Here is a 15320-nt window from a genome sequence, read left to right on the forward strand (position 1 = left end):
TTGCCTGTGTGTGTGTGTGTGCGTTCTTTGGGTTCTCCTTTGAACTGTTTTAATCATCTTACTGCTCCTCTCATTAACAGTTAACTGAAATATTTGATAGATATTAATTTTATGTTTCTATGGCAGTTGTGACATTTACCTTTCTAAAAAAATGTTGTCTTTTAGTGCAGCCTGTTATGCTCAGATCAATGATCAGCAGGAGTACCTAGTTTGGGTACTTGAAGGGAGCCTACCTTGCCATAAAAGGCTGAGTTGTGCAGTTGGGAGAACTGAACCCTACACTCTCAAGTCCTAGTTTCAGCAAAGATTCTCATGGCAGAGAAACAGGTGAAACTATCAAACATCAAGGGACCACTTCAGTTTGAACAACAGGTACTTCGGCAGTTAATAAGCACAGACCAAAAACCATAGAGGCCTTGCCCACACTCTGCTCTGTGCTAGGCCTTTGGAACATGGAGAAGGCCCTAAGTATGGTAGAGGGAATGGGGGAGATGAGAGAGCCCCACTTCTATCTGAGATGGAATCTCTGTCCCCCCAGGAGAGAGGAGGCTCAATGCTGGTTTTAATTTGAGTTGGTGGAATAGTATTCACACCTGCTACATTGGCCTGTGGGAAGTCAATGGAAAAGATTTACGCTGTGGGTGAATTCACAGATTTTGAACATGCCCCCCGTGGAAGGGTTGGGTTTTTTCAGCCTGACGTTAAGGTAGACTCTCTATCCCTATCTTGTTCTGTCCTTTTGACCATCCACATATATTTTGGATCTTCTTTTCATCCAATTTTTCTTTCTTAAGGGGTAATCATAGAATCTATACAGTCTTCAGGTGTCGGTTTAAGATGTAGCTGTTTGTTTTATGAACAAAACCCTTTGCAACCTTTTGTTCACTGCCCAAATTAGCAATAGACTGCAAGCTCAGGTCACAATGAACATTGACTCCAAGGTCCTTTAACTAAAGTATAACTTGGTGCCCCATGCCCTTCCTCGTAGCCAGGCAACTTGATAGTTCACTTCAAAGAAATGACAGTGCGTTCATCCATCTTAAAAACAACTTTTTCTGCTACCGTTTATTCTCATTAAGTTTGCATTTATCTACCTAAAAGAGATGACTTTTTTCTTTTTGGTTTTGTTTTTTTGTTTTTTTGTTTTTTTTACGAGATGGTGTTTCACTCTTGTCGCCCAGGCTGCAGTGCAATGGTGCAATCTCGGCTCACTGCAACCTCCACCTCCTGGGTTCAAGTGATTCTCCTGCCTCAGCCTCCCCAGTAGGTGGGGTTACAGGTGCCCACCACCATGCCCAGCTAAATTTTTAAAATATTTTTAGTAGAGACAACGTTTCACCATGTTGGCCAGGCTGGTCTTGAACTGCTGGCCTCAAGTGATCTGCCCCGCCTCAGCCTCCCAAAGTGGTGGGATTACAAGCATGAGCCACCACGCCCGGCCAAGAGATGACTTTCATATCAAAATGTGATCACTGTGGATTTTCTCCTGCAGATGGCATATCACGAGATTTCGTAAGACTTGCTTTGGCAACACGCCCAAAAGTTCCACCCTGAATAGCGTCCATCCCTTCCCTTCATAGCTACAAGCCATTCCCTTATCTCTCCTAAAACAGCCTCTGTTAAGTCTAAAAATTTCAAAGATGATTTGAATGTCAAATTCGATATTTTTAATTGTACTGACGTATAATTTGCACCCATATGCAAAGGCTTAAGCATCGATTTGACTTTCACATGCCCTTCTACTATTTTCAAAAATTCTCATAAGTGTTATACATTGTCCTTTTTGGATTAGTGCCTCTCCCTCAATTGTTGGTTTGTTATAAGGGAGGTGACTCGGTTCTTCATCATGGGCTCTGTCAGTGTCCTAGGATTTGGAAGTCACTCTCATGGCTGTAAGTACTCGATAAGGTCCCCGGGTCACTTTTTGTCAATAGGGCTCATAGTTGAAACCTATGAGTGGTGAACCAGCAATAATGAGTTGAAGAAGAGGGACCATTTTCTATTAGTGCTCCCTTTAATTTCTAGGGAACATCTAGACTTTGGCATGGCCATGATAAGTCCTAGGGACTTAGTCATACTCTTGGGCAATGTGACTTAAAAAATGGGAGGCTGTCAAGTGTCGTGGTTAAGATGATGGTCGGCCGGATGTGGTGGCTCACACCTGTAATCCCAGCACTTTGGCAGGACAAGACGGGCGGATCACGAGGTCAGGAGATCGAGACCATCCTGGCTAACACTGTGAAACCCCGTCTCTACTAAAAATACAAAAAATTAGCCGGGTGCGGTGGCGGGCGCCTGTAGTCCCAGCTACTCGTGAGGCTGAGGCAGGAGAATGGCGTGAACCCGGGAGGCGGAGCTTGCAGTGAGCCGAGATCAGGCCACTGCACTCCAGCCTGGGTGACAGACAGACTCCGTCTCAAAAAAAAAAAAAAAAAAAAAAAGATGACGGCCTCTATAGCATGGATTCAGATGCTGCCTCCACCATTTAGTAGGTGTACGATACTGAACAATCTCCCTAGCCTCGCTCAGCTTCAGCTTCCTCGGGTGGAGTGAGGGCTTTGGATGCTAGCAGAGTCCAGACTTGATGGGACTAGCAGTAGGGAGTCATCTGAGTCCCTGAAATGAGAATGTAATCTGTAAAATGGGAGTAATGCTATGTGCAACCTCTTAGTTTCTCAGATAATTAAATGAGTTCAAATGTGTAAAGCTCTTAAACCAGGGCTTAACACACAGTTAACACTGTCATAAAAATTTTTTTAATTCTCATATGAACTGCGGCACTACCCAATACCTCCAACTTTTTCATTTGCCATGACTGTCTTCTAACAGAGGCAGGCAAATCCAGCAAGTCTTCTCATAGGCTGTGTCTCTAGACACAGAAACCACTTCCCAATTAAGGAAAAAAAAATCTGTAGCCAAAACATTAATTGATTGAAGTTTTCACTTTTCAATCAGTTGTTGTCAGCAAAGCCTTGGTTACTGAACTCTGTTAGCAAGGCTAATGCTGTAGACAGCAAAGTGGAGCCCCCAGCTCAGAGCCTTTGTGCAGTGTCCATATCTAACTTAAACGGTCAATTATGCCTCTGAAATTATTTGGAAGAGTCTCCCTTTTTCTTTTCTTTTCTTTTTTTTTTTTTTTTTTTTTTTTTTTTTTGAGATGGGATCTTTCTTTGTTGCACAGGCTGGAGTGCAGTGGTGCAATCTCCACTCACTGCAACCTCTACCTCCCAGACTCAAGCAATCCTCCCACCTCAGCTGCCCAACTAGCTGGGATTACAGGCGTGCCTCACCATGCCAGGCTAAATTTTGTATTTTTTGTAGAGACAGAGTTTTGCCATGCTTCCCGGGCTTGTCTTGAACTCCTGAGCTCAGGCGATCCACTGGCCTTGGCTTCCCAAAGTGCTGGGATTATAGGCAAGAGCCACCGCACCCAGTCTCCTTTTCTTTCACGACTGCAAATCTTTTGACAGACTTTCCTTCATTCCTTAGTCAATACTGTTTCAAACTAGCCTTTCCACAACTGCCAAAAGAACCTTCCGCAATCATTACGTTCTCATTTCAGGACCTCAAGTGCCTCCCTACTGCTAGTCTCATCAAGTCTGGACTCTTAGCATCCAAAACCTTCACTCCGTCAGCCCCGCTGCACCACTCCAGAGTCATCTCTGATTCTTCTTCTCCAACCAACTTCTCTGCTCATCCCTCCCTCTAGGATGCCTTCTGTGACATCCTTAGCCCCCAGACTCTTCCTCTCCTCTCTACAAATCGTTTTGTCCTTTTGTCTTTGACCCAAACCAAGCACAGACCACAAGCAACAAATCTTCCAGCAAGGACTGTAGGCTGGAAGTAGGCGGGAGGAACAGATGGCAAGCAGATATGCTAGACTACAGTGTAAGAATAAAGCAGCAAGATTCAGGCCACACAGTGAGGGTCAGTGTCCTGAGAGAAGGGACCAAGAGGGAAACAGAAAAGGCTGTTTCAGCACTGACCTGGGAAGCACAAAGTTGAGTGATCGTCATCTGTCCCCTGAGGTGGAGAATTTTGTCTCTTTTTCTGTGGAAGGGTATTCTGATTGAGAACCAGATGATGGGTGATAAGTCCTACTTTGGGATCACATAGAGTTGTATCTTTATAATCCAATAAGATACCCCCATCGCCTACTAATTGTTTCTTTTCTGCGTGCACAGAGCACTTTGTTTACTTTGCCAGTTAGTTTTATTGTACGAGAATACATGGCATTTTCGCCTGGACTTGGCTGTGATTTCCTTGAGGAAAGAGACTGCTTTTTTGCCTATTTGGTTTTACCAAGGAAAAATCCATTTAGCTGCAAATGATGGAAAATGTGATTATAGTGGTTTAAAAAAATAGATGCTAATTTTCATCACTTAATAAGAGGCCTGGAGGTAGGCTATCCGGTGAAGTTACTCAAATACAGCCTTACAGACCTGGGTTCTTTCTTTTTACCACCTTTAGCACATTGACCTTTGTCCTTAGACTGTGACCTCAAGGTCACAAAATGGTTGCTGTATCTCCAAGCATCACAAGCAGCTTCCAGGTCAAAGGGACTTTTCTTTTTCTTTTCTGTTTTCTTTTTTTTTTCCTTTATTGGTCAGAAAAGCAAGAAAGTGTTCATTTATACCCCATTAGCCAGAACTAGGGATCAGGGCCATTCCTAGACCAATTGCTAGGCAAGGGGAATGAGACAGCTAGTTGTGACACACAACACAAGGCTCCTCAGCCATGACTCAGAGCCAGCTATGCCAAACAATCACTCTGAATTTCACCTTTAGGGAGAAGAGCCTGCCCTTTCTGAGATCAAAGCATCTCCATAGCTATGCGTTCAACACAATAGCTAACATTTATAAGTACTTACTAAATGTCAGATGCTGTTCTTAAGCAGTTACATGAATTCTCATTTAATCCTGAGAACAACCCTATGAAGTAGGAACTGTTATTCATCCTATTTTACAGATGAACAAACAAATGGAGGTGCAGAGACATGAAGTAACTGGCCAAGATTATGTAACTAATAGGTAACAGAACCCAGGCCTACTGGCCATCAAGTCTGCGTTTCTGTCTGCTGTGTTCCCCAGCTGCTCATCTCTCTCCTATGCCACACAGGGTCAGTAAAGTCGGTTGAATGAATGAATAACCGAATCAATGAATGCACCTTCCTCAGAAGGAGCCCTGAGCTGCTAGTGGCTTCCAGTGCTGTTTGAAATCACTGTTCTTCGTCCATCTTCTTAACGAGGTCAAAGTGTTGTTATATGCACAGGATTTATTGCGGTTCATTGTGCTCTTAGGACGAAAAAAAAAAAAAAAAGTCTGAATTTCTTTCTGGGTTTCCTGCCTAACAGAAACTAAGAAAAAGAAGTCTGCAGAAGTCTGAGCTTTATCAGCAGACTGAAGTAAAACAACTGTACATACATGTGAGTCTCGGGCCAAAAAATGAACAAAATGCAAAGCATGTCCAGACTTCAGCTAAATCCTTGAAAATTCTAGTAGCATGTCCCAGCCTCATTAGGAAAGGAGGGGAGGGACACTACAGGGTCACCACAGATCAGAGAGCTGGGCTGTAGATACCGTCCCAGCACAGGATGAACTCCAAGGTTGCAGCTGCAAGATGCCAGACTTCCAAAGGACAATTGAGCAATTCTGCCAAACATTTCAATATTTTGTCTACCCGGTGCAAACATCTAGACTGTGAATAAGCGTTTGAATTGTTCTGGTTTCGTATGGAGATTTGGCACCACTGCAGATGTAGCTACAGACCTCCTAAGAACTTTCAGAAAGCACTGAGATTCTGCCTCTAAGTGGAGACCCTAGACAAGGCTACACAGCCATCGTTTGGTCTGCTAAATAGTTTTAATGTAAATTTCATCTCTCACAAGGTTGCCAGACTTAGAAAATAAAAATGGAGGATGCCCAGTTCAGTCTGAATTTCAGATAAACAGCAAATAAATATTTAGTGTAAGTACATCCCAAAAAGCTTTTGCTGACCCAGGCATCCCGTATTTTACCTGGCAGCCCTCATCTTTTGGGACACATAAACCCAGTTACGTTTATGTCACTCTGCTCTAGCCCCAGCCATAAAGCTGAGGCAGGTTCTCCTTTCCTTGTGTTCTCAGCCACACACAAGTGAGAAGAGCACCTTGAGTGGCTATCAGGGGACCAGAGCTTTGTCCCGGACCAGCCACTAATGAGTTGTATGAGCATAGACAAATCATTTTCATGGCCTCATCTATAAACTAGAGGCTGAAACTCCGAAAGTACATAATTCTTCTATCACGTCCCTCTGAACCACACTGAGGGCTGACCAATGACAGGTGCATGGCCACATTTAACCCTCACCATAACCCTAGCACAGTGCACACCAGCAAGTGAGGAGCCTGGAAAGTCAAGAGGTCTCCAGGATCCAGCCACTATTAATGGTGATGCTGTAATTTGTCTTTATATTCTACGAAAGCGGAAATCCAGATACACGCAGTTAAGCCAGGCTAAATTCCACTTCAGTGTAAATGATTTTCTACATGATGACACAAGAATGAAGTCAATCAGGGGAGGGGAGGCAAGTTCCCCTCTTGGAGAGCCTTGCGAGCCTCACAGGCCACCTGGCCCTGAGCAACGGAGAAGCAGCAACTTCCGATGTCGGCTAAAAGAGAGGCAAGGAAGGCGCCAGGCTAGTGATGAGGCCAGACCACACACCAGGCGCTATCGTCCAGGAAATGCTGGAAGGGCTACTTCTCCTCCCTGTTGCCTCCCCCTGCCATTGCCTCACACCAACTCAAGCCTGTGCCTCTTTTCATTTTTCCTTTTCTCTGTCTAGCTCCTTGGAGCTGCTAGAATGAAGTGTTAGGAACATCCTCTCACTTTGAATGCCCCAAGAGCTCAGCCTCCCTCCTGGCAACTGTGCACACTCCTGAGCTGTAGGAAGACTCTCAGGAACCTCTGGTATTCAGAGACTTTTCAGAGTGCAAAACCCAGATTTCAGTTCTCACAAAGGTCACAGGAGGTTGATTCAGTTGTGAGTATGGTGGGGTCCTCGTTCCATTTAAAGGTGTGAGAGCAACATGGTTAGAAACTAGCAAAACCACGACTGCCAGAGAAGTGTTCAGATTCTATGACCACTGTACCTTATGTATGTTAACTTGTCTATATGACAAGTTATGACTTGAGTATAGGACAATATTTCGTGACTGTGATGGTTAATTTTATGATCAACTTGACTGGGCTAAGGGATAAAACAGTATTTCTCAGTGTCTTTGTGAGGGTGATTCTGGAAGAGATTAACATTTGAACCAGTGGAGTGGGTAAAGAAGATCCATCCTCACCCACACATGTTGGCACCACCCAATCCACTGAGCGCCCACCCAATCCACTGAGGGCCCATCCAATCCACTGAGGGCCCATCCAATCCACTGAGCACCCACCCAATCCACTGATCGCCCACCCAATCCACTGAGGGCCCATCCAATCCACTGAGGGCCCATCCAATCCACTGAGGGCCCATTAATCCACTGAGGGCTCATCCAATCCACTGAGAGCCCATCCAATCCACTGAGAGCCCATTCAACCCACTGTGGGCCCATGCAACCCACCAAGGGCCCATCCAGCCCATTGAGGGCCCATCCAATCCACTGCAAGCCCCTCCAATCCATTGAGGGCCCATCTATTTCACTGTAGGCCCATCCAATCCACTGAGGGCCCATCCAATGCACTGTTGGCCCATCCAACCCACTGAGGGCCCGTCCAACCCACAGAGGGCCCAAATAGATCACAAAGAGACAGGGCAAATTCTTGCCATGTTTGCTGGGACACCCAGCTTCTGTCTTCCTGGCTCTCGAGCCTTTGAACTCGGACTGGGACTCAAACCATTGCACCACCCGATTCTCGGGCCTTCAGACTCAGACTGAACATTACACCACTGGCTTCTCTGGTTCTCCAGCTTGCCGATGGCAGACTGTGGACCTCCTCAGCTTCCATAACCAAGTGAGCCAGTTTCTATAATGAATCTCCTCTTATATAGAGATATCTGTAGATACAGGCATATCTATAGATAGAGTTAGAGACATATCTATAGATAGATAAAAATATAAATATAGATGTTCTGTTTCTCTGGAGAATCTCAATATGTGACTGACATGTATATAGGCAAATGACCACACAACAGGAAACCATCAAAATGGGGTATTACCTGCAGCACTCCTCAACAGCCGAGCTAGGGAGAAGGTACTGAATGGAGGTTTTTTACAGGGATTCGGAGCTGACTGTGGTTTGGCCTGTGCTCTCATTCAAACATAGTGAGAACTAGCTAAAACAAACAGGGAGTGGAGACAACCCTGTTAGAATTACACTCACTCTGGGCAACTGCTTTTCTAAAAATAATTTTAAGTTCTTGCCATCCAACTGGAGACAGGAAAATACTCCATTATTCAAGTCCCACAATTTTTTTGCTGGGAAACGAGTGTGCAGTGAATATAGTTATTAACTTCAGGAAGTAGAAAGCAAAATGCAGCTTAGAACACATTTGTTTATTAAATAAAGACTGGACGTAAACATCATCTCCCTCAGATCTTGCAGCTAAAACTACGGCCCTTCGTGTATGGAAAGAGCGTCTGAGAAATGCTCTGTGCCCTGATAAGGAAGTGTAAGAGGCCCACCTCTGGGGGCTGGAGATTAACTGTAAGAGTTAAGTGAGGAGGAGCCGGCTATTTTGGGAGTCAGATAACAACAGCATTTTTGATTTTCTTTCAGTCTGGGCAGCAGCCATTCCTCAGGTTTAAAAGCAATCATAGTTACACGTTGTTTATTTCTCAATGAGATTTCATCAAGATTTATGGTGGTGTTATTCACAATAGCCAAGATACAGAAACAACCTAATGTTCTTCTGCAGATGAATGAATAAAGAAAATGTGGCATATATACACAATGGAATATTACTCAGCCTTTACAAATGAAGATAATCCTGCTATTTGCAACAACATGGATCTACCCAAAGGACGTTATGCTAAGTGAAATAAACCGCACTCAGAAAGACATATGCTGCATGAGTCCACTGATATGTAACATCTAAAATAGTCCAGCTCATAGAAGCAGAGAGTAGAACGATGGTTTCTAGGAGCTGGGGAGTGGGAGAAGTGGGGAGACGGTCAAAGGGTACAAAGTTCAGTTACGTAAGAGACACAATACACAACACAGGGAGTGTAGTTAGTATATGGTATAATTAGATCTGTTAAGAGACTAGTTCTGTCTTAAGTGTTCTTACCACAATAATAATCATGATAATGGGGATCGGAGGAAATTTTGAAAGGTGTTGAATATGTCTACAGCCTTGATGGTGATGATGGTTTCATGCTTTATTCTTTTAGTTTGTTTGTTTGTTTGTTTGAGATGGAGTCTCGCTCTGTCGCCCAGGCTGGAGTGCAGTGGCGCCATCTTGGCTCACTGCAAGCTCCGCCTCCCAGGTTCATGCCATTCTCCCACCTCAGTCTCCTGAGTAGCTGGGACTACAGGCACCCGCCACTATGCCCGGCTAATTTTTTGTATTTTTAGTAGAGACGGAGTATCACCGTGTTAGCCATGATGGTCTCGATCTCCTGACCTCATGATCCACCTGCCTCGGCCTCCCAAAATGTTGGGATTACAGGCTTGAGTCGTGCTTTATTCTTATCCCTAAACTCATCAATTTGGATATATTAAATACATACAGCATTTTTTTTTTTTTTTTTTTTTTGAGATACAGTTTCTCGTTGCCCAGGCTGGAGTGCAGTGGCATGATCTCGGCTCACTGCAACGTCCTCCTCCTGGGTTCAAGCGATTCTCTTGCCTCAATCTCCCGAGTAGCTGAGATTACAGGTGCCCAGCTAATTTTTGTATTTTAGTAGAGACGGGGTTTTGCCATGTTGGTCAGGCTGGTCTCGAACTCCTAACTTCAGGTGATCCACCTGCCTCGCCTCCCAAAGTGCTGGGATTACAAGCATGAGCCACCGCGCCCCGCCTTATATATGTACAGCTTTTTATATATCAATTGAACCTCAATAAAATAGGTTTTCAATAAGAGATATAGAGTTCTGTTACTGTCATTCAAAACCATTGGGAAAAGAACGTGTCTTTTCTCTGTCCTTTTTTGCCATTTCAGAGAGGGAGGAATGGAAACCAACGTTCCCCAGGTGTGTTCTGTGTCTCAGATGACCAGACGCGGGAGGCAGCCTCACGAGTGCTACCCTCTTTCATCCCCACGACATCCTGTAAAGAAATCGAGGTCCAGAAAACACACAACCTGATCCATGTTGCTCTTAAAGAAAGAGAAGACTTGGACTTCAGGCCACAGGCAAAGCAGGACACAGCACTGCCACCGCAACCTGTCCCCCCTGCACAGTGGTCCCAACAGGTCCCAGAAACAGGAGGGAAGGATGGGGGGGGGCATGAGAGGAACCTGCCTGTAGACCTGGCCGCCTCAGAATGCGTGGGTAGTTGGCCAGTGGTGAGAAGCTGCCTGCTTTCACCTTTAGAAATCACTGCTATGGAGGCAAACCATTTCTCCCAGCAAGACTGCACCCTGCAGATCTGACTCTATGTCTATCTGTTCTTTCATTTCCCTACCTTGGTTTTCTGCCCCCAGTTTCTTCCTCAAGGCGCACTGGCCTTGTTTATTGGTCCTGAAGTATCCCAAACCAATTCTCGTCTGAGGGCAGGTGAACCCCAGGTTCCCTCAACTTTGACCACTCCGTCCCAGACATTTCGTGACAGGTCACCTCCTGTCTTTCAAATACCAGCCTCATTGTCACCTCCTCAGTAAACCTTCCAGAAGCATCCATATTAAGTGAGCAACACACTCGCCTCAGCCTCCCTCCATTACACTCCCTACCTTCATCCACAGAACATGTCACCATCTGAAATTACTCTGGTTACTTACTGTGTGGCTTATTTAGTGTCTGTCCTCACTCCTCAACTAGAATGTAACCTCCACTGGAATGGCGAAGCCGGTTTGTCTTTCTTATCGCTATATCCCCAGCCCCTAGGACAGTCCATAGCATAAGTCATCACTTCATCATCATTCATCAATCACTGTTGATTGTTGATTAATGAATGATTAAATGAACACCAATATCAACTCCAAAAAGGAAAAAAACGAATCTCTTTATACGAACATGGAGCTGTACATTAGTATTGTTGAAATCCAGTGAGCAGTTTGACTTTGCAGCCAGCACTGAGAATCCCTGCTGGGAGGCAGATAGAGAACTGGCTCAAATATCTACCTCTTTGGGGGAAGGACTGTGGTCTATTTTTACCCACTTTGACAGGAAGAAACGAATCCATATTCCTCCCCATTCCTATGAAATCAGCCATCCACATAAGCGCCCACAATGATAGGGATGGGACAAACGCATCAGCTAGCTGTCATTTTGGAAAGCAAAGAGCAATTTTTCAGCATCAAACCATGACAATAAAACAAGTTAATGGCCAGGGAGTTATGGGGGAGAGAACTGCCGGGAGCATGGAGAGCATCCTAGAAGGCCAGGCAAGGGGTGGAACTGAAATAAAGGAAAGACAGCAACAGACATCACGGCAGATAACAACTAGCACAGGCATCAGAGGGACACAAAGGACACGGTCCCTTTGGACTGGAAAGCAGATCCCTGAGGACAAGTCCAGGTGGAAGGCAAAAATGAGATGTCTTGAAAGGAAGATAGGGTTTCCTTCATGCAACTGCTGGAAAACGCATGCCAAAATCCAAATTTGTGCTGTGTCCGTGTCTGCCAATGAATTCTTCCTCCCCTGCTCTCTCCAGTCCTGGCCATATATGACCTGTGGCTCTGTGCTCACACTTAAACAGAGTTTTATGTAGAGTAGGAACGTAGAAACTATTAAAAGGAAAACAGGCCGCTGTGACCAGAGTTGCCATCTTGGCAGCATAAATACGCCCTGCCCCAAATGTCACTCCCTACGGCTCTATCTGACCAAAATCTGTGTCACTCTCCATTTACTCCACCATCCAAGTTATACCCCCACAAGCTACCAAGCATGAAACAACTCCAGTTAATCATCAACCACTTTGCAATTTTGTCTTTCCTTTCAGTAATTATTTGTCTCCTCCCATTATATTCTCAACATAGAATAAGCACTTAAATGCATTAAGAAGGAAAGAAAAGAAAACACGGGAAAGTTCAATGAGAAAGAAAATTTCCAAATGTCCAAACTATTACATGTGCTATCCTTGCTAATAGTCAGGATCAGTGAGGTTATGCTGTGGTAACAAGTTAGTCTCAAAATCTCAGTGAGGATTTACTTCTCCCTTACGCTACACATCCAGAGGGGGTTGGTGGGAGTCTCTGCACGAGATGGGAAAGCCTGGAGACCTCGTTCCCACTCAGCCACGTTTCAGCCCAAAAGTGACACATGTCTCTTCCACTTCACACATTGGCCAGAATTAGTCACGTGCTCCCAACCCATGTGTTAGGAAGGCTGGAAGTACAGTCTTCCCCAGTGTCCAGGGAAAGGAAAACACAAAGCAAGTGAACCTGTGGCATTGTCTCCACCTCAATAGGACACAAAATCAGGGAGCTCTGAAACATCTGAGGCTTGAGCCTAGAAATATTGTCTCCTCCTGTGGGACGAGCTACTTCCCAAGAGTTCTGACTCCCCATCATGAGGCTTTAAGAAGGGAATCAAAGCACTCCTGGGTGAGGCTTGTTCCTGGATGTAGGACCCATCCTGGATTTCCTTATCTATGGATGGGACAAGGCCACATGGGGAGATCTGCATCCCCTTTAGTCTCAGAACATTGGCTCCCTTCCTCCTCTTTCTCCAATTAGTCAGTAAAATGCATGTGATATTAGCACTTTCCCTGCAGACTGAGGCTTGGTCCTAACCATAGTAATCCAAGAAAGACACGGGGGAATCTGAAACAGGTCCTTCTTGCTGAGTAGTTGGAAGTGTCCACCCTTCTTTGGGGACTTCCCTATGCTCATGGGCACGTGTTTTTAAAATGCTGAGAGATCAATAAGACAAAATGTGAAAGACCGCAGAACAAATACCATTGAATTGGGGGCAGAAGTCACAATTGCAGCTCATTCCCCCAACCTGTCCAGATAACGCCAACCACAAATTATGGTGAATGGCTTATTAAGTGGAGAGCAGTGAGCAGATGACTAAGATGAAATTATTAAAATGCCAGAATGGTGATAAGGATCTGGGAGACCAAAGGGATTCCTAGCCCTCAAATTTGGATATTCAATATTGTTTCAATATTCAAATAGTATTTGAACGGTCCTCGTGATACCAGTGAGCATCATGAGGCCAATAGCATTCCCTAAAGTCAGCAGATTGTTCCCTGCTCTCTTGAAAGATGTCTGTACCCCAGAAAGGACACAGCTAGGAGGAGGTGAGGTGGAATGAGAAGGCCAGGCTTCTGACGAAGGTAACACTGAAGAGTTCCAATACCCAGGTCTAGGCATCAGCTCACTGGCTGCCACCGAAGTCCCTAAGGAAAAGCAAACATTAGGCCGGGCATGGTGGCTCACACCTGTAGTAATCTCAGGACTTTGGGAGGCCGAGGTAGGTGGATTACTTGAGGTCAGGAGTTCGAGACCAGCCTGACCAACATGGTGAAACCCCATCTCCACTAAAAATACAAAAATTAGCCAGGCGTGGTGGCATGCGCCTATAATCCCAGCTACTTGGGAAGCGGAGGCAGGAGAATCTCTTGAACCCGGGAGGCAGAGGTTGCAGTAAGCCGAGATCACACCACTGCACTCCAGCCTGGGCTACAAGAGTGAGACTCCATCTCAAAAAAAAAAAAAAAAAAAAAAAAAAAGGAAAACATTAGAAAAGTGTATTCGGAGGGATTTACCTACCTCCTGTGTGAATCCCTCTTTTTCCTCTGGATTCTTCTGTCCTGCTTTCTCATCTTCTTGGGCACCGAGACCCATTCAGGTCAGACTTTCTCCTAAATGGCCTTTGTCCTTTACTCAGATCCCCAGAGAAGTTGTTCATCTGGTTATTTAATGAAAATAATTGTCACCAAATGTGAGTTGCATATTGAAGGAGCAACTCATTAATAGAAATGAATCTACAGCGTAGCAGAGCCCAGGGAGGCAGCGTCTAGAACAAAACCAAGAGCCACTCTCACCAGGTCTGGCAGCACACCTGCCCTGGTCAGGAACCGGCCACCTGTAGCAGGGACCATCTCAATGCTGCATACTGGTAACCGCTTTCCTTCCCCGCTTCCACCTTCTTTCTCTCACTATTTCCCTCATTCTCAGAAAAACCACTCACACAGAAGCCTTTATCTCAGGCTCTGCTTTGAGGGAGATGCAGGCTGGTGATACAGGAGTTCTTAAGAAATAATTTTCAGGCAGCTAGTAAGAGTAAAGGTTCTCGGTGGAAATTTTCCTGTAATAAAAAAACAACCCCCAAACCATCTCTTTTCTAACAGAAAAGGTGGCTTGAAGAGTCAGGCAGGCAAGCTTTAATACGCAAATGCCGGCCATTTAGAAAATGGGTTCACTCAATGTGGCAATTCCCCCTGTCTTTTCCTCCTCACCAGGTGTACCAAGTGTCATGGCCACCTCCAGATAACGCCATGTGTTCAGAACATCATGGCAACCCGCATTTGCATATTTAAAGGGCTAAGGTTGGAGGGCCAGGTTACGTAAATGATGCACCTGGTCAAACCAATCCCCTGGGCCCTGTGCAAATCAGACACCACCTCCACCAGCATCGGAATAGAAGCAGCCACTTTTCCACCGCACGGGGGGAGGTTTTCTCTCTGTTCCAATTCCCCTCCCTCTGTCTCTGTACAAGGGAGCGGTTTTCTTCTTCCTTCCTTCTTTCTTGCCTAATAAACTTTTCTCTCCTTAAAACCACTCCACATGTGTCCGTGTCGTTTTATCAAAATCAGCACGAGACTAAGAACCATGGTGTTCCTCCAGCCATTGAAGCCGTATCACTGGGACACCTAGGCAGGGAATGTTGTTCTGACTATCCTCACAGCCCATCACCTTCTTCCTCTCTTGGCCGCTGCAGCCCCACACATTCCACCTGCTTCCAGGAGATCAACAGCCCAGGTCCGTAGCCCCTGGCAGCACCCCTGCCCCCTCTGGAGCCCAGTTCTGTGTCTCCTGTTTCCTGTTCATCTTGACACTCCCTGCTCCTTCTGTTTCCTGTTCATCTTGACTCTCCCGCTCCTTTTCTTAAGTGTTTTTTCCTGCATTAATTCATTTTGCCTTCTCTCTTTGTATGAATTTCCTATCTGTTGTAACAAATGACCACAATCGTAGTGCTTAAAACAACAAACATTTATTATCTTACAGTGCTGGAAG

At 45.3% G+C, this 15320-nt stretch overlaps 1 long non-coding RNA gene across 1 annotated transcript in view; it reads right to left on the minus strand.

Moving 5' to 3' along the window:
- LOC126938379 (uncharacterized) overlaps positions 1 to 15320 on the minus strand; it is a 42895-nt gene that overhangs the window by 2708 nt on the left and 24867 nt on the right. Inside the window, exon 4 of the long non-coding RNA XR_007720074.1 lies at positions 13854 to 13992. This is a non-coding gene — a long non-coding RNA (uncharacterized LOC126938379). The remainder of the gene's footprint in view (positions 1 to 13853; positions 13993 to 15320) is intronic.

The sequence above is a fragment of the Macaca thibetana genome, chromosome 16 (assembly GCF_024542745.1).
Source record: "Macaca thibetana thibetana isolate TM-01 chromosome 16, ASM2454274v1, whole genome shotgun sequence".
Taxonomy (NCBI): Eukaryota; Metazoa; Chordata; class Mammalia; order Primates; family Cercopithecidae; genus Macaca; species Macaca thibetana.